The sequence below is a fragment of the Odocoileus virginianus genome, unplaced genomic scaffold (genome assembly GCF_023699985.2).
Source record: "Odocoileus virginianus isolate 20LAN1187 ecotype Illinois unplaced genomic scaffold, Ovbor_1.2 Unplaced_Contig_32, whole genome shotgun sequence".
Lineage (NCBI taxonomy): Eukaryota > Metazoa > Chordata > Mammalia > Artiodactyla > Cervidae > Odocoileus > Odocoileus virginianus.
This window is the reverse complement of record NW_027224349.1, coordinates 609,293-629,155: the sequence shown is the minus strand read 5'-3', so window position 1 is coordinate 629,155 and position 19,863 is coordinate 609,293. Positions and strand designations below refer to the sequence as shown.

Sequence of the window (19,863 nt, the reverse complement as noted above, 5' to 3'; positions counted from 1 at the left end):
GTTAGAACTGGACAGGGAACAACAGACTTGTTCCAAATAGGAAAAGGAGTACATCAAGGCTGTATATTGTCATCCTGCTTATTTAACTTATATGCAGAGTAAATTATGAGAAACACTGGGCTGAATGAAGCACAAGCTGAAATCAAGATTACTTGGAAAATATCAATAATCTCTGACATGTAGATGACACCACCCTTATGGCAGAAAGTGAAGAATTAAAGAGCCTCTTGATGAAAGTGAAAGAGGAGAGTGAAAATGTTGGCTTAAAGCTCAGTGTTCAGAAAGCAAAGATCATGGCATCTGGTCCCATCACTTCATGGCAAATAGATGGGGAAACAGTGGAAACAGTGGCAGACTTTATTTTGGGGGGCTCCAAAATCACTGCAGATGGTGACTGCAGCCATGAAATTAAAAGACACTTACTCCTTGGAAGAAAAGTTATGACCAACCTAAACAGCATATTAAAAAGCAGAGACATTACTTGGCCAACAAAGGTCTATCTCATCAAGACTATGATTTTTTCCAGTCATGTATGGATGTGAGAGTTGGACTGTAAAGAAAGCTGAGCAAAAGAATTGATGCTTTTGAACTGTGGTGTTGGAGAAGACTGCTGAGAGTCCCTTGGACTGCAAGGAGATCCAACCAGTCCATCCTAAAGGAGATCAGTCCTGAATATTTATTGGAAGGACTGATGCTGAAGCTGAGACTCTAGTACATTGGTCACCTCATGTGAATAGCTGACTCATTTGAAAAGACCCTGATGCTGGGAATGATTGCAGGCAAGAGGAGAAGGGGCTGACAGAGGATAAAATGGTTGAATGGCATCACTGACTCAATGGGCATGAGTTTGAGTTGACTGCTGAAGTTGGTGATGGACAGGGAGGTATGGCATCCTGCGGTCCATGGTGTTGCAAAGAGTCAGACTTGAGTCTGAGTGACTGAACTGAACTGAACTGAACTGAACTGATTGTTTTGCTTTCATCAGAAGGCAGGCAGAATGAAAACCACAACCACAAAAACTAACCAAAGTGATCACATGGATAACAATTTTGTGTAACTCAGTGAATCTATGAGCCATCCCATGTAGGGCCGCCCAAGATGAAGGGGTCATGGTGGAGAGTTCTGACAAAACATGGTCCACTTGAGAAGGTAACGGCAAACTAACTCCACATTTTTGCCTTGGAACCCATGAACAATATGAAAATGCAAAGACACAATACTGAAAGATAAGGTCCCTGGGTTGGTTGGTGCCCAGTATGATACTGGAGAAGAGCTGAGTAATAGCTCCAAAATGAATGAAGAGTCCGAGCCAAATTGGAAACAATGCCCAGTTGTGGATGTGCCTGGTGATTAAAAGTGAAGCCTAATGCTGTAAAGAGCAGTATTGCATAGGAACTTGAATGTTAGCTCCATGATTCAAGGTAATTGGAAGTGGTCAAACAGAAGATGGCAAGAGTGAACATCGAAATTTTAGGGATCAGTGAACTAAAATGGATTAAAATGGGCAAACTTAATTCAGATGACCATCTATTGCTGTGGGCAAGAATCCCTTAGAAGAAATGTAATTGCTCTCATAGTCAACAAAAAGAGCCTGAAATGCAGTAAAAGGGTACAATCTCAAAAACGCTCAAGTGATCTCAGTTCATTTCCAAGGCAAGCCATTCAATATCACAGTAATCCAACTGTAATCCACAGTAATCCATCTATGGATTCACTATGCCCCAATCACTAATGCCTAAGAAGCTGAAGTTGAATGGAACAGTTCTATGAAGACCTACAAGACCTTCTAGAACTAACACCAAAAAAAAAAAAAAAAAAAAATGTCCTTTTCATCATAGGGGACTGGAATGCAAAAGTAGGAAGTCAAGAGATACCTGGAGTAATAGGCAAGTTTGGTCTTGGAGTACAAAATGAAGAAAGGCAAAGGCTAACAGAGTTCTGCCAAGAGAATGCACTGGTCATAGCAAACACCATCTTCCAACAACACAAGAGATGACTGTACCCATGGACATCAGCAGATGGTCATTACTGAAATCATATTATTATATTCTTTGCAGCCAAACATGGAGAAGCTCTATACAATCAGCATAAACAAGACCTGCAGCTGAGTGTGGCTCAGATTATGAACTCCTTATTGCAAACTGCAGGCTTAATTTGAACCAGACATCTTGACATGAGAAGTCAAGTGGGTCTTAGGATGCATCACTACAAACAAAGCTAGTGGAGGTGATGGAATTCCAGATAAGCAATTTCAAATCCTAAAGATGATGCTGTGAAAGTGCTGCACTCGATATGCCAGCAAATTTGGAAAATTTAGCAATGGCCAACAGTAATGGAAAAGGTCAGTTTTCATTCCAATCCCTAAGAAAGGCAGTGCCAAAAAGTACTCAAGTTACTGCACAATTGCATTCATCTCATATGCTAATAAAGTAATGCTCAAAATTTTCCAAGCCAGGCTTCAGTGATACAAGAACCATGAACTTCCAGATGTTCAAAGTTTTAGAAAAGGCAGAGGAACCAGAGATCAAATTTCTGACATCCATTAGATCATAGAAAAGCTAGAGAATTTCAGGAAACCTCTATTTCTGCTTCCTTGACTATCCTATGTATGGATGTGAGAGTTGGACTATAAAGAAAGCTCTTGCACTGGAGAATTGATGCTTTTGAACTGTGGTGTTGGAGAAGACTCTTGAGAGTCCTGTGGACTGCAATGAGATCCAACCAGTCCATCCTAAAGGTCAGTCCTGGGTGTTCATTGGAAGGACTGATGTTGAAGCTGAAACTCTAATACTTTGGCCACCTGATGTGAAGAACTGACTCATTTGAAAAGACCCTGATGCTGGGAAAGATTGAGGGCAGGAGGAGAAGGGGATGACAGAGGATGAGATGGTTGGATGGCATCACCAACTTAATGGACATGGGTTTGGGTAGACTCTGGGAGTTGGATAATGGACAAGGAGGCCTGGCGTGCTGCAGTTCTTGGGGTCGCAAAGTCACACACGACTGAGCAACTGAACTGACTGACTACACTAAAGCCTTTGACTCTGTGGATCAGAATAAACTGTGGAAAATTCTCAAAGAAATAGGAATAGAGACCATCTTACCTACCTCCTGAGAAATTTGTATGCAGCTCAAGGGGAAACACTTAGAACCAGGTATGTAACAATGGACTGTTTCCAAAATTGGGAAAGGAATATGTCAAGACTATATATTATTACCCTGCTTATTTAACTTGTGTTCAGAGTACATCATGTTAAATGCTGGGCTAGATGAGTCACATACTGGAATCAAGATTGCTGGGAGAAATATCAGTAACCTCAGATATGCAGATGACACCACCCATATGGTGGAAAGCAAAGAAGAGCTAAAGAATCTCTTGTTGAAAGTGAAAGTGGAGAATGAAAAAGCTGGCTTAAAATTCAACATTCCAAAAACAAAGATCATGGCATCCAGTCCCATCACTTCATTGCAAATAGTTGGGGAAACAATGGAAACAGTGACAGACTTTATTTTCTTGGGCTCCAGAATCACTGTGGATGTGACTGCAGCCATGAAATTAAAAGACACTTGCTCCTTGGAAGAAAACCTATGACAAACTTAGACAGCATATTAAAAGCAGAGACAATACTTTGCCAAAAAAGATCTGTTTGTCTAGTCAAAGCTGTGGTTTTTCTAATTGTCATGTATGGATGTGAGAGTTGAGCCATCAAGAATGCTGAAGAATTGACACTAAGCTGTGGTGTTGGAGAAGATTCCTGAGAGTCACTTGCAAGAAAATCAAAGCAGTCATTCCTAAAGGAAATCAACCCTGAATATTTATTGGAAAACTGATACTAAAGCTGAAGCTCAGTACTTCAGTCACCCAATGCAAATGGCTGACTTATTAGAAACGGCCTGATGATTGGAAAGATTGAAGGCAGGAGGAGAAGGGGACGACAGAGGATGAGAGACAGTGTCAGTTGGATGGCATCACTGACTCAATGGACTTGCGTTTGAGCAAGCTTCACGGGTTGATGATCAACAGGGAAGCTTGGCATGCTGCAGTCCATGGGGGTCACAGAATGTCAGACAGAGTTGAGAGACTGAACAGCAATAGTATATTGCCATTTTAGGAAATGTTTTCCCATTGATTTTATATTTCTTTGTCCATTTCTTTTTGTTTTACTTTGTGTGACATGATGAATATTTTTTTATTATAGTTACATTGTCTTGTTTTTGGTTTTTGTGAATCTGTTGTATGTTTCTTGTTTTATAGATATCCTGTTTCCATTCTTTACCTACTTGCCTTAGACTCAAACACATTCTAGGAAGTAGGGGGGAATCTACATTTTCTTACACTCTTCCCTCATTTTAATTTTTATGTCCTCTTTTACATCTTTATGTTCATTTCACTGCTATTCATTGTGATTATCATTACTTTCTTAGAAATTATTTAAAATTTCTATACTGTTTATTGAGGCTTCCCAGATGGCTCAGTGGTAAAGAATCTGCCTGTAATACAGGAGGGATGTAGGTTTGATCCCTGGGTTGGGAAGATCCCTGGAGGAGGAAATGGCAACCCACTCCAGTATTCTTGCCTGGAAAACCCCATGGACAGAGGAGCCTAGTGGGCTATAGCCCATGAGGTCTCAAAGAGTCAGATATGACTGAACAACTGAGTATGCATGCATGCCAAGTGTCCTGGGTTGCAGATTTTGCCTTTAAAGTACTTTGAATATCTCTTGCCACTCCATTTTGGGCTGCAAGATTTCTGTAGAGAGATCAGCTGATTGCTTTATGGTGGTTCCCTTATAATTAATTCTCTTTCTTTTGCTGCTGTTATCACACTGTCTTTAACTTTTGCTGTTTTTATTATAATATGTCTTGATGTAGGTCTCTTTAGGTTTACCTTGTGTGGAACCCTCTGTGTTTCCTGCACCTGGATACATGTCTACATCTTCAGGTTTGGGAAGTTTTCAGTCATAACTTCTTCAAACAAAATTTTTATCTTTTTCTTTCGCATCTGGAATCCCTATTATGTATACATTGGCATGCTTTTTATTGTCCCCTAGCAGTAGCAGCAGCAGGTCTCATACATAGATTACATTTTATTTTTTTTTTAATTTGGCTTTCTGTTTGCTGTCTTGAATGAGTGATCTTCATTATTCTCTCTTCTGGGGCACTTACTGATTCTTCTGAATTATTTATTTTGTTTTGGCCATGCCACATGAATTGCAGGATCTTAGTTCCCTAACCAGGGATTGAACCCACCCTCAGCAGTGAAAGCATGGAGTCTTAACCACTGCACCATTAGGGAATTGCCAGTTTTTCTGCATTATTCATACATATTCATTGCCTTTAGTTTGGTTTTCATCTCAGCAAATGAGTTTTATCATTTTCTTCCTTCCCCTTTATAGTTTCTGGTCCCTTTTTACAGTACTCTGAATTTTTACTGATAACTTTTTCTTAATTTCTTTAGTGTTTTCACTGTGCTTTTTTGAAATCTGTGCTGTTAGACTCAAGAGGTCTGTTTCATTGTTTGTTCTTTCAGGGGAGTTATCTTGGTCTAATCACCCAATTAGGGGTGATTCCTCTGCTTCATTTTACTTAATTTTCTCTCCTGAATTTACAGAAGAGAACTATATCTACTGTGGTCTTGGGGGACTATTTGTATGTAGAAGTGTACCTGTGTAGCTTCTTTAGGTTAAATGTTTGTTTTGCATGAAGGCTGTTTTTGGTTTGAATCTGTGACTTCTTTGCTCAGTGTGTGCCGGCCATGGTCATTTTACACTTATAATCCAGGTGTGTAGATACGGTGGCTGGTGCCCAGTCCTGAAATTTTCAGCATTGGTGGAGGATCTTACACACACACCCCAGAGCACGTGATGGGATTGCAGGCAGCTTGAGACCACTCCTGGAGCTTGGGAGAGTGGCAGTGGCAACAGTTCGAGACTGCTTCTGTAGTTTAGGGTGGGGAGCAGGTAGCAGCAGAGTCTCAGAACCAACCTGAGGCCTATGGCATGCAGATGGCAATTGCTACACTCCTGAGTCGTCCTGGAGCTCCTATGGGCCGTGTCATGCTGCCTGAGAGTGTGTACAGCAGAAAAAGCTGCAGTGGTGTGTCCCACCACTCCCCTAACACACCCCAACAGCACCTGGCCTCTTCGGTGGCCCAAGCTTCCTCCATGTACACCCTCAGGAGCGACTACACCAAGACTCCTGCCCCTTCAGGCTGTTTCCACACAGCCCACCTTAGCCATCTCCGTGGGTCTAATCTCTGAAGTGCAAACTTCAACACCCAGCTCCTGCCTACATGGGTGGACCCATGTCTAGGGCTGGGGAGTATAGCAGTGGTGCTGACCTTTTGTGCAGGTCTCTCCCTCCCAGCTGCTGCACACCAGAGGCTGTGTTCTCCTCCAAGGCTTTGGAGCTCACTCCCGTCTTGGCTGATCTCCTGGAGTGCAGAAACCTTGCCTCTTTCACAGCTCCTTCCTGAGGATGCAGATCCGCTCCCAGATTCTTCGTCACTTTCTTTTGTTCTTCTTTAGGACTAGCTTGGTTCCATGGAGATTATTTTGCCCTTTTGGAGACCTGAGCTCTTCTGCCAGTGTTCGGTACATATCCTGTGAGAATCATTCCACACAGAGATGTATTGTTGACGTATTTGTGCACGTAAGTGAGTTCATGTCTTATGACTCCACCATCTTGATCACTTCCTACAAACTATTAACATGCTAATTTATTTTTCAACAAAAAAATTCCCAAAACCTTTCAGTTTGATTCTGTATCTTTTCCCTTCCTGTCTCACACTATCTGTTTCTGACCCACAGCAGTAGAAAATGAAGTGAACCGCAACCCGAAGCACTATCTTCAAAATTGCTCCATCAGCACATTACTGAGCACTAGGGCTCATGAAGGTAATATCAGCAGAGATTTCTTGAAAAATCCTCTGAGAAAAGAGGAAGCAACAGCAGGCCCACTTACATCAAAGAACCCCAGTTACCCAAACGCCAGCACAGAGGGCAGTTCCCCTGATTCTGAACTTGAGTCTGTAGCCCAGTACCAAGGATAGGGTGAGAAAACTGGAGCAGGAGGCACAAAACCTGGAAAAAACTTTCCAGAACTACCATCGAAAGCTGCATCAGTGCCATGCCAAGAGCCTGTTGGCAGTCCAGTCCACCTACCCTGTAACTGCCAGGGATTCTCAAGAACATCACTGCAGCTACTCCCAAGAGGTGTGCTTTTGTGGACGACAGAGTCACCTCTCAGCATCCTCTGTTAAGCTCATGTGGAGGGGACAAGAGTGTAGTGTCCGAAGTGCCCAGCAGCATAGTCTCAAGATCACGCAAAAATGATCACAGCCTTGATGACTGTCCTCCATGCCACTCCCTCACACAAGAAGCCATGATAGAGAAATGTACCTGGAAGGTGAACTATAGACACAGGCTTGTGGATACTCTGGACAGGGGTCACTTGCTCCTCATCCCAGCCTCCTCCTCAAAGAGTCTGGGTAACAGTGCAACTGGGAGTATGAGAAGTCATGGGAGCCTCTGAACTGCACGCTACTGGGGAGCAGGGCATCTCCCCCAGGTCACAGGTGGTGTGGAGGCTATGGGATGGAGAGTCGTGTGTTCTGTTATTATCACTACACTTTCATTTTCATGCTAGAATTGTTCTGATTTCCTGTAAAATCATCTGTGGATGATTTTCACATACTCCACTGCTTGCAAGGATGATAGAATACATTTTCAAGGCAGTAGAAATCCTTAGAAGTTATCCACGCAATCTGTAACATGCTTGTCCTGGTTCCTCCTGCCCCATAGGTCTGAGCCAGTCCCCAGTCACTGCTCCCTGTCCCAACAGAAAGTCACATTCTTCATCTGCTAAGTCCAAGTACAGCCTTTCTGTGTACTCGCTCTCCATCCCTCCAGAGCAAAAGGCCTGATAAGTACCTCATTCTCGGCCTGGCCTCTGCCAAAGCTGATTAGCTTCCTGTGTTCTCAGCCATGGCTGGCTCCACTTTTTTAAGTGATGTTAAAAACCACCTGGCAGGATAGAATATGCAATCAGATTATAGGATGTGTGATCTCTGAGAATCATCTGAATTATTGGCTGGAGGAAAAAAAAGACTACTGACTGCTTTAGCAAATGAATAATTCCTGTTTAGTTCGCTAAACATGATGTATAATGTATATACTCAGGTATTAACAAGCATCTTCATAGTTTCTTGAATAGACTTGGTATTAAACATAAAGCAGCTGTACTAAATCTGCAAATGCAGTGCTCACTTCAGCAGCACATATGCTAAAATTGAAATGATACAGAGAAGATTAACATTGCCCCTACACAAGGATAACATGCAAATTCATGAAGCATTTCATATTTTTTTAACTTAAAAGCTTTTGCACAGCAAAGGAAACTATAACCAAGGTGAGAACAAATTCTCAGAATGGGAGAAAATAATAGCAAATGAAACAACTGACAAAGGATTAATTCCAAAATATACAAACAGCTCATACAACCCAATAGCCAGAAAAACAAACAAGCCAATCAAAAAGTGGGAAAAAGACCTGAACAGACATTCCTCCAACAATGACACACAGATGACTAGCAAACAGTTGAAAAGATGCTCAACCCCACTTATTTTTAAACCCCACTTATTATTAAACGCAAATCAGAACTACAATGAGATATCACCTCACACTGGTCAGAATGGCCATTATCAAAAAGTCTACAAACAATAAATGCTAGAGGCAGTGTTGCGAGAAGGGAACACTCTTGCACTGATGGTGGGAATGTTAATTCATACAGCCACTATGGAAGATAGTATGGAGATTCCTTAAAAAACTAGGAATAAAACCACTATATGACCCAGCAATCCCACTCCTAGGCATATACCCTGAGGAAACCAAAATTGAAAAAGATACATGTATCCCATTGTTCATTGCAGCACTATTTACAATAGCTAGAACATGGAAGCAACCTAGATGTCCACTGATAGATGAATGGGTAAAGAAGTTGTAGTACATATACACAATGGAATATTACTCACCCATAAAAAGGAATGCATTTGAGTCCGTTCTAATGAGGTGGATGAACCTAGAAACTATTATATAGAGTGAAGTAAGTCAGAAAGAGAAGGATAGATATCGTGCATACATGCCTATATATAATGCATATATGTGCATATATATAATGCATATATGCAGAATCTAGAAAAATGATACTGAAAAATTTGTTTGTAGGGCTGCAAAATGGAGAAACAGACATAAAGAACACACTTATGGACATGGGGAGAGCAGAGGAGAGGTTGAGATGTGTGGAGAGAGTAACGTGGAAACTTACATTGCCGTATGTAAAATAGGCAGACAACAGTAATTTGCTGTATGTGTCAGGAAACTCAAACAGGATCTCTATATCCAGCTAGAGGGGTGGAATGAGAGGGAAATGGGAGGAGGTTCAAGAGGGAGGGGATATATGTATACCTATGGCTAATTCATGTTGAAAAAGAAAACAATAGTATTCTTCAAAGCAATTATTATATATTTTAAAAAATTAATTTTAGAAACCTGACAATGAAATACCATCTCATGCCAGTCTGATTGACTGCCATCAAAATGTCTACAAACAATAAATCTTGGAGAGGGTGTGGAGAAGAGGGAACCTCTTACACTGTTGGTGGGAATACAAAATAGTATAACCACTATGGAGAACAGCGTGGAGATTTCTTAAAAAACTGGAAATGAAACTCCTATATGACCCAGCAATCCCACTGCTGGGCCTTTACACCAAGGAAACCAAAATTGAAAGAGAAACATGTACCCCAATGTTCATTGCAGCACTGTTTATAATAGCTAGGACATGGAAGCAACCTAGATGTCCATTGGCAGACAAATGGATAAGGAAGTTGTGGTACATATACATAATGGAATATTACTCAGTCATAAAAAAGAATGCATTTGAGTCAGTTCTAATGAGGTGGATGAAACTGGAGCCTATTATACAGAGTGAAGTAAGTCAGAAAGAGAAATGCCAATACAGTATATAACACGTATGTATGGAATTTAGAAAGATGGTAACAATGACCCCATATGCAAGACCACAAAAGAGACGCAGATGTAAAGAATGGACTTTTGGACTATGTGGGAGAAGGTGAGGGTGGGATGATTTGAGAGAATAGCATGAAACATGTATATTACCATATGTAAAATAGATGACCAGTGCAAGTTCAATGCATGAAGGCAGGCCCTCAAAGCCAGTGCACTGGGAAAACCTAGAGGGATGGGGTGTGGAGGGATGTGGGGTTGGGGTTTAGGATAGGGGACAAATGTGCACCCATGGCTGCTTCATGTCAGTGTATGGCAAAAACCACCAGAATATTGTCAAGTAGTCAATGTATGGCAATGTACTACAATACTGTAAAGTAATTAGCCTCCAATTAAAATAAATAAATTAATTTAAAAATAAAATTTTTTTAAAAATTCCCCCTCAGAACTGCTTTGAGAGTGCCAGGATATTCTTTATTAACAATGGTAGTACCCAACTCATGGCATGAGGCAGTGTGGAAGAGTGACTGAGTTAATGCGTATTAATGGTTTGGAATGATGTCTGGTGCATGGAGAGCGACCGGTGCAGGGTAGCTCCTAATCACTGTGAGTCCACAATAAATTAATTTTCTAAAGCATTTTCTAGAGTCACAAAAGGATTTCATCACCCTTTGCTCTTGTTTATTACTTTATTAAAGCTTCACATTTTTGTATTTTATTCTTCCCATCCAGTCTTCATCAGAGAAGAGCAGAGCTTCAAGACAAAAGTGAATTTTCAATTCCAGACAAGCTAACTTTTAAGGATAATGAGAAATTTGAACCATCTTTTGAATGTAAGTTTAAATATTAATTCTGTTTTTATATGTAGAACTTTTTTCAAAATATAGAACTTGTTTCAAAATATAGAACATTCAGTTTTGGCAAAACATACCAATTGTTATAAAAAGTGACACAGCTACAAATTAACCCATCTTTTTTGTTCTCTTATAAAGCCACTGATACAATATAGTGCCATGTTTTTTTACCAAAGATTTTTTTAAGTTCTGTGTCCCATTTTTTAATTATTTCAGGATAACTAGTTTCAAATTTAGGAAATGATTGAAGCAGGAAGAGAAGAGAGCAATAGAGGATGAGATGGTTGAATGACCTTAGCCACTCAGTGGACATGAGTTTGAGCAAACTCAGGAGACAGTGAAGGACAGAGAAGCCTGGTGTGCTGTAGTCCATGGTTCCCAAAGAACTGGCCCCTACTTAGTGACTGTTGAACAACAACAATTGCAAAGTCAGAGCTAAGCCCAGAAATGAATCTTTAATTTATGAAGGTTACAATTGCCTCAGATTTAAAATAAGTGACTTCTAAAATATTTGCTTTTTTTCCCCACTTTTGTGGAATGTGAAAATGTTAAGTGACTCTTGGATTGTACTGATTCCATCAATTGCTTCAGATTTAGGAAACACTTCCTTAGTTACAGAATGGAAATTAAAGAGTATTAGCTTAAGAGACTAGAAATTGTTGTCTTGGCTTTGACCATGCCTTAGATTGTTTGACCTCAGAGCCTTCTTCACTAAACAATAGAGATGTTGTGTCAACCAGCTCTGAGTTTCTTTATGGCTTGGTGTATATATATATATATATATATATATATATATATATATATATATATACATATATATAAGCTTTATTCATAATATCTAGAAACTTGAAATAACCTAGGTGTCCATCAGCTGTTATTGTTCAGTCACTAAGTCACATGCTAACTCTTTGCCACCCCATGAACTGCCTGGCTCGTCCCTTGCACCACACTGTAACCTCTCAGGCTGTCTCCCTGGTTCTGCCTTTAAAAGCCTGAGCCTCAGTTTCCAGGGTGAAGAAACCTTTCCATTTTCACAGGCCCCTGCCATGGTTGCAGATACCCTCTCAATTCCCTTCTCTTTTTGGTTTTTCTTTTTTCTTTCATCCTACCTAGTTACCTAGACTTGTGTTGCCCTTTTGTTAAGTGTCATGTGGTCTGCCAATGTTTTGTAATGTTTTATGAGAACTGTTCCATGTGCAGATGTTTTGAGATGTGTTTGTGGGAGAAGGTGAGCTCCACGACCTACTGCTCTACCATCTTGATCCCATCTCCCAGAAAGTCTTTGTGTGTTAACCTGTTATTTTGCCTTGAGAACTTCATCCTCAAGTCTGAATGTCTAGTACTTTGAACAGGTAAATTAAAGAGCTTAATATATTTTATGAAGTCTTTGAACCAACTTCATTAACTTTATTAAATCACTGCTATTGAAAAAGAATTCAGATGCTTTTCACCATGTCAGATGAATTCTGCTGTTACTGGACTGATTTCCCTACTGGGTAGCAAATAATATCTGTAATGAATCTCCTAAGGACACTTTGAGAAGCAGATACATTGGCAAGTGGCTCCAGTGAGTTCCTGGAACCCTGTAAGGAAAGGGCTGGCCCAGTTGCTTTGTCTGAAACTTCAGTGCTCAGCAAGGAGTTATCCCCACCCTCTCTTCTCCTGCTGCTGCTGAGGGCTAGGACAGACTCACTTGTACCTCTTATAGATGGATGGAGTGTAACAGGCTGTTCAGGAAACACAGTATCCATCAGGCCGGTGACATGCCTTGCGTGGACAGTGTCACAGCCTCTGTGCCTGCCAGGCCCATCTCCTTCCAGTACCTGGAGGAGTTTCCCTCTGTCTTAACTAACGAGATATGTCAGTAATAAAATTCAATATTATTTTTCTTTCTGTCTCTTTGCTTCCTTCATGCTTTAAAAATTAGGACAGTTAATCTGTTATAGTTCAGTCTTCAGAACAGTGATGACATTGAAGGAATAATGGTCATTAAACCCCTCCTGTGGCCCACTTTCTCTCTCCTTCTCTTCTGCAGGCTCCCCCTTCCCTTACCACCAGGTAGAGGCTGTCCATGTAGCGGCTGTCCATACATTGCCCAGTAGACAAGTCCTTTTCTCCTTGGACCAGAGTGCCCTTCCTCAAGTAAAACCCCCTACTGGTGGTTTCCAAACACTGGGAAAATATCCTTCCACAAAGCTGTGCAAAGACTCTTATAGGCAGTGTGAAGTCACCATACTCAGGACAGGAGGAATTGCTGTCAGAAGAAAGATTGTGAGAGGGATGATTTTGCTGATTCCACTGTAAATCATTGTGGAAAGCCTTCATTTAGGGTGGCTTGATCAAGAGCTTTTTCTATGCTGGGTACTTTCCTTGGGGCTGGGCATTCTGCAGTCAAGCAGTCCCTGCTTTGTGGAACTTCTCTGGGTTGAGGGCAGGTTATGATCAGAAACCCATCACCAGAGAACCCCATTCAGATGGGTACTCAGTACCAATGGTGGCAGCCATCTGACAGAAATGGGAATATAAAAAACAAAAGAAACCAATTGAGATTAGTGCTCCACCTCTGAGAGGTAATAATTCCTATAGTAATGCCTTCTATTATGTTCATTATAATATTTATATTATTACATTTTTATATAATTCATTGTAATAATGTCAAGAGAACATTTCATGCAAAGATGGGCAAAATAAAGGACAGAAATAGTATGGACCTAACAGAAGATAGTAAGAAGAGGTGGCAAAAAAAATATACAAAAAACATCTTAATGACACTGATAACCATGATGGTGTGATCACTTATCCTGGAATGCAAAGTCAAGTGGGCCTTAGAAATCATCACTATGAACAAAGCTAGTGGAAGTGATGGAACTCCATATGAGATATTTCAAATCCAAAAAGGCTGGGAAAGTGCTGCACTCAATATGCCAACAAATTTGGAAAACTCATCAGAGGCCACAGGACTGGAAAAGGTTAGTTTTGTTCTAACCCCAAGAAACACAATGCCAAAGAATGTTCAGACTACTTGATGATAGCACTCATCTCACACGCTAGGCAAGTAATACTCAAAATTCTTCAAGTAAGGCTTCAACAATATGTGAACCATGAACTTCCAGACTTTCAAGCTAGATTTTAAAAAGGCAACGGAACCAGAGATAAAATGGCCAACATCCACTGAATCATCAAAAAAGCAAGAGAGTTCCATAAAAACATCTACTTCTGCTTTATTGACTAAACCAAAACCTTTGACTGTGTGAATCACACACAGTGTGGAAAATTCTGAAAGATATGGGGATACCTGACCACCTGACCTGCCTCCTGAGAAATCTGTATGCAGGTCAAGAAGCAATAGTTAGAACCAGGCATGAAACAATGGACTGTTTCCAAATTGGGAAAGGAGTATGTCAAGACTGTATATTGTTACCCTGCTTATTTAACTTATATGCAGAGTATATCATGAGAAATTCTGCGTTGGATGAACCAAAAGCCGGAATCAAAATTGCTGGGAGAAATATCAATAACCTCCACAATATGCAGATGACACCACCCATATGGCAAAAAGTGAAAAGGGACTGAAGAACCTCTTGAAAGTGAAAGAGGAGAGTGAAAAAATTGACTTAAAGCTCAACACTCAGAAAACAGAGATCATGGTACCCATCACTTCATGGCAAATAGATGGGGAAACAATGGAAACAGTGACAGACTTTATTTTGGGGGGCTCCAAAATCACTGCAGATGGCAACTGCAGCCATGAAATTAAAAGATGCTTGCTCCTTGGAAGAAAACCTATGACAAACCTAGACAGTGTATTAAAAGCAGAGCAGTCCTTTGCCAACAGAGGTCCATCTAGTCAAAGCTATGGTTTTTCCAGTAGCCACATGTAGATGTGAGAGTTGCACCATAAAGAAAAATGAGCATGGAAGAATGGATGCTTTTGAACTGTGGTGTTGGAGAAGACTCTTGAGAGTCCCTTGGACTGCAAGGAGATCCAACCAGTCCATCCTAAAGGAGTTCAGTCCTGAATATTCATTGGAAGGGATGATGCTGAAGCTGAAGTTCAGCATTTTGGCCACCTGATGCAAAGAACTGACTCACTGGGAAAGACTTTTGAGGCTGGGAAAGATTGAAGGCAGGAGAAGGGGACCACAGGGGATAAGATGTGAATGAGGAAGACCTTCTTTTGTGGTTGATTTTCTCACTATGTGTGTGTTTGCTCAGTCGTGTCTGACTCTTCGCTACCCAGTGGACTGGTAGCCTGCCAGGCTCCTCTGTCCATGGGATTCTCCAGGCAAGAATATTAGAGTGGGTTGCCATTTCCTTCTCCAGGGTATCTTCCCAACCCAGGGATTGAACCCAGGTTTCCTGCATTGCAGGTGGATTCTTTACTCTCTGAGCCACCAGAGAAGCCCAATTGAGTCATATTAATCCCTTCCTTCATTGAGATGTCATGTTTTTGTCCCCACTTTAATGATACCAATGAGTTCAATTAAAAAACAATTCTTTTCATATGAGTTGAAAGTAAAGGATCAGGATTATATTTTTTATTATATTGTATATATATATTAATATATATTATAAGTGTTTTCACCTTAAAAGTTCTAAAATACTTCCTATTTTGGTGTCCATTCAGAGGCTAATTGAATAATCATTGAAGTTGGAAATGGAAAAAAAGTTTGAAATGAGTATTCAGGAAATCAAAGACAAAACTGTATCTGTTAGTGGTGAAAATCCTCTAGAGAAAAAGATGAAAATCCTGCAACAGAATCAAGACCAGGACACTACAGATAAGGTGCTGATGCTGTGGACAGGCATCTGTGGGTGGGGAGTACTGAGGGCTTCTGTATTTTACTTGAAAACCTTGGGATAATGATCTGCCTTCTCCATTGGAGACAAAGGGAAAAGCATAGAAAATCTGAAGGTCACATGGAGCTCCAGCCTTCTCAATATCTGTAACTCCTGGCAAAATGTCATGACATTTGACTAAAAGATTGAGGAAGGTTTGTTTTGTCTAAGTTTGTAGAAGTTGGGATGTCTCTTAACATTTTCAGAACAAGCACTAAATATATTGGAAGCTCTATGATAAAATGATGACTGTGTTAGTCCTGAGACAGTAATTATCTGAGTCTAATGTACTATGTTGGGAATGCCTTCCATGCAATTTATTCTGCTGTGCTTTCAGAATATCAGTGTCTAAAAGTCACTGCCTTTATAGACTCTTCAGTTACATACATATTTCAAAAATAGTTCCAAGAGAAATCATAAAGTGTTAAGTAAAATGAATACAGATCTAATTGCAAAATTCTCCTCTCCACCTCCATATTGTGTCATTGTTCCAAAAAGGTGGTCAGAGAGAGCTGGCCAGTGGACACACCACCATCTAGTGACAAAGACAAAAGCTATGGTGTCCCCAACATTTTGTGTTCTTGTGCAAACCATTTAGCATATTGCTGGTTCGTTCTCAATCAGGGAAACATTCAGATATTTGAGTCTGCCTGTAACAAACAGTCAAAATGACTGACTTTAAAAAAAAAAAAAAAAACTACTGCATTTTATTAACCTGTAAAAATACTGATAAAAATCATGAGCAGGGGTAGAAACACCACAGAAAAGGAATGAGAACATGATAGAGATCACAGAATAAACTTGATAAGAATGTAGCAGATTTTTAAAATTTTTCTCTTTCCCTAATTTAGTTTTGTGAGCTTTTCTCATGAAGAACCAGATGACATTTGGTAACCACATTTGCTGCCCAGCTTCTTACTCTGAGATCGTAACTAGTGGCCTGTGAACTCTCTGTAGTGAGAAAAACTGCTCAATAAAAATTCATATGTAATCCAGTGTGATTTTTATTCCTAGTTCTATTTGCTGCTACAGTGGGAGGGTAACAGACAGGAAGGCCAGAGGTCCCCAAGCAGAAAGAGGAAATAAACTGAAAGTGGCAGACCTTTTTTTCCTTTTTTGCATGCAGACTTCTTTTAATTCTGTATTGACAATATCTATTTCTGCCTTGAGCTAGCCAACGCATTTTTCTCATGGAAATGTTTTTCTTAAGCTATGTTAATGAAACTATGTATTTGCTTTGGAATCTGCCTTTCTTCAAAATGGTTCCACCTAAGACTAACTTTTTTTCTTTTCTCAAACCTTGGGCTGATAATGGCTCAACAAACCAGTATTCATGTCAATTGTTTTATGGCCAGGGGATGACACACCTCATGCCATCCTATCTCAAAAATGCATATTGTGGGAGAGGGAGGCCTGGTGAAACTCCCTCAGCCTTGAGGTGTCTCTCTTATCTGATTAATAGCTTTGGGCTTCCCTTGTGGCTCAGCTGGTAAACAATCTGCCTGCAGTGTGGCAGATTGAACCTGGATTCAATCCCTGGATTGGGAAGATCCCCTGGAGAAGAGAAAGGCTATCCACTCCAGTATTCTGGCCTAGAGAATTTCATGGACAGTCCATGAGGTGCAAAGAGTCAAACGCCACTAAGCAACTTTCACTCACACACTCACTCAACGGACATAAAACACCCTGCTAAAAACTAGCAAGGGGACACTCTTTCTGTCCCCTTCTGATGTCTATCTCAGAAGCTTTCCCTATCTCTATTATACTTTAATAAAATCTTGCTATACAAAAAGCTCCAAGTAATTAAGCCTTGTCTTTGACCCCAGATTGAAATCGTCTCCTCCGGGGGTGACATGTTTAACACTCAGCTTGAAGCAGCAACCTTTCATGTGTAAATGAAAAACAGTCAAGTGACACCTCTTCAGGGCTTCTCACTCTTAGGCCTTTCATTGCAATGAAAGGAGCTGTTTTGTTTTGTTTTTTTAATCTTCATTTTTGTCTTAGGTTATATCTACTTGAAAACTCACTGCTCAAGTCAAAGGCCTGCCTTTTTGAACTTTCCATTGTGTTCCTTCCTCTTCAGAACTGGGCTCCCACCTGTCAAACAGGAGGCCATCTTCCTTGATACTCTCTTTGTGGTTTGTCCCTGAAAATATAAACCCATGTTTTTCTATTCTAGAGTTTCAGTGCTAACCGGTCACCCAGAGCATAACACAGGCAGGGTCAGTCTGCTCTGTCTTTCCAGTGAAACCCTAGAGGTTTCATTTCTTTACACATTCAGACTGGGCTAGTGAAGTGTACTTGGTCATTAAGCTTCATACTAAAGCACGAAGGAGATTCAGGGGTGTTTATTATTTCTTACTTCTAAATTGATTTAGCACACATGTATTCTCATAAATGGTTTAGGGCCTCTCAGATGGTGCTGGTGGTATTGTTGCAGAAACCACTACTTGAGAAATCAAGTACCACACCCGGAGAGTTGGAGGACTCAGATTTATCAACACAGGCAAACCCAGAGGAGTTAACACTCCAAGCTCTGAGCCCTGAACAAAGGGGTTACAGAGTTTTTATACATGGACAGGCATGATTAAGCAGGTTTGCAGGGGCTAGGGCAATTGCAAAGAGCAGGACAAGGGTGAGTGAGATAAGCTCCAGTTCCTAGTATTGTGAGTCCCCACTTTCTGAGACCTATGTGATCTAGACTTTGCAAGGAGCAAGCTGAGTTACAGAGGCAGAAGGAAAAGGAGATAAAATTTTAACTTTTCATTCACTGCTCTTGATCCTTCTTTCATTCACTTTAGAAAGCGTCATCTTATGTTTTAGTAGCACATTTAGAGCTCTCTGTTGTCTAGGGGGCTGTCCAAAAAATAGCAGGGATAGATAAAAAAGCCTTCCTCCATGATCAGTGCAAAGAAATAGAGGAAAATAATAGAATGGGAAAGACTAGAGATTTCTTCAAGAAAATTAGAGATACCAAGGGGACATTTCATGCAAAGATGGGCTCAATAAAGGACAGAAATGGTATGGACCTAACAGAAGCAGAAGATACTAAGAAGAGGTGGCAAGAAGACACAGAACTGTACCAAAAAGATCTTGACCCGGATAATCACCATAGAGTGATCACTCACCTAGAGCCAGACATCCTGGAATGTGAAGTCAAGTGGGCCTTAGGAAGCATCACAACAAACAGAGCTAGTGGAAGTGATGGAATTCCATTTGAGCTATTTCAAATTTAAACGATGATGCTGTGAAAGTGCTGCACTCAACATGACAGCAAATTTAGAAAACAGCAGTGGCCACAGGCCTGAAAAAGGTCAGTTTTCATTCCAATCCCAAAGAAAGGCAATGCCAAAGAACATTCAGACTACCAGAAATTTCACTTATCTCACACTCTAGCAAAGTAATGCTCAAAATTCTCCAAGACAGGCTTCAGCATTACCTGAACCATGAACTTCCAAATGTTCAAGCTCATTTTAAAAAAGACAGAGGAACCAGAGGTCAAATTCCCAACATCCACTGGATCATCAAAAAAGCAAGAGTTCCAGAAAAACAGAGTTCCAGAAAAGAGAGTTCCAGTTCTATTTCTGCTTTATTGACTATACCAGAGTCTTAGACTGTGTGGATCACAATAAACTGTGGAAAATTTTTAAAGAGATGGGAATATCAGACCACTTGACATGCCTCTTGAGAAATCTGTATACAGGCCAGGAAGCAACAGTTAGAACTGGACATGGAACAACAAACTGGTTCATATAGGAAAAGGAGTATGTCAAGGCTGTGTATTGTCACCCTGCTTATTTAACCTATATGCAGAGTACATCATAAGAAATGCTAGGCTGGAGGAAGCACAAGCTGGAATCAAGATTGCCAGGAGAAATATCAATAACCTCAGATATGCAGATGACACCACCTTTATGGCAGAGAGTGAAGAGGAACTAAAGATCCTCTTGATGAAAGTGAAAGAGGAGAGTGAAAAAGTTGAATTAAAGCTCAACATTCAAAAAACTAAGGTCTTGGCATCCAGTCCCATCACTTCATGGCAAATACAAAGGGTATCATCACCTGGGGGCACGGAAGGAAAACAAGGGGGTTGGGGAAGCTAAAACCCAATATTTGGCCCCTTTTGATTTTCAAATTTCTTGGTT

General features: G+C 40.6%; 1 non-coding gene and 1 pseudogene across 1 annotated transcript; both read left to right on the top strand.

The window, feature by feature from the left end:
• The first annotated feature begins 2,292 nt into the window (after positions 1-2,292).
• LOC110132252 (centriole and centriolar satellite protein OFD1-like) lies at positions 2,293-12,747 on the top strand (annotated as a pseudogene).
• Positions 8,260-8,366, top strand: LOC139034171 (U6 spliceosomal RNA). The gene has a single exon (XR_011486599.1). It is a non-coding gene; the product is annotated as a U6 spliceosomal RNA (small nuclear RNA).
• Positions 12,748-19,863: the final 7,116 nt, after the last annotated feature.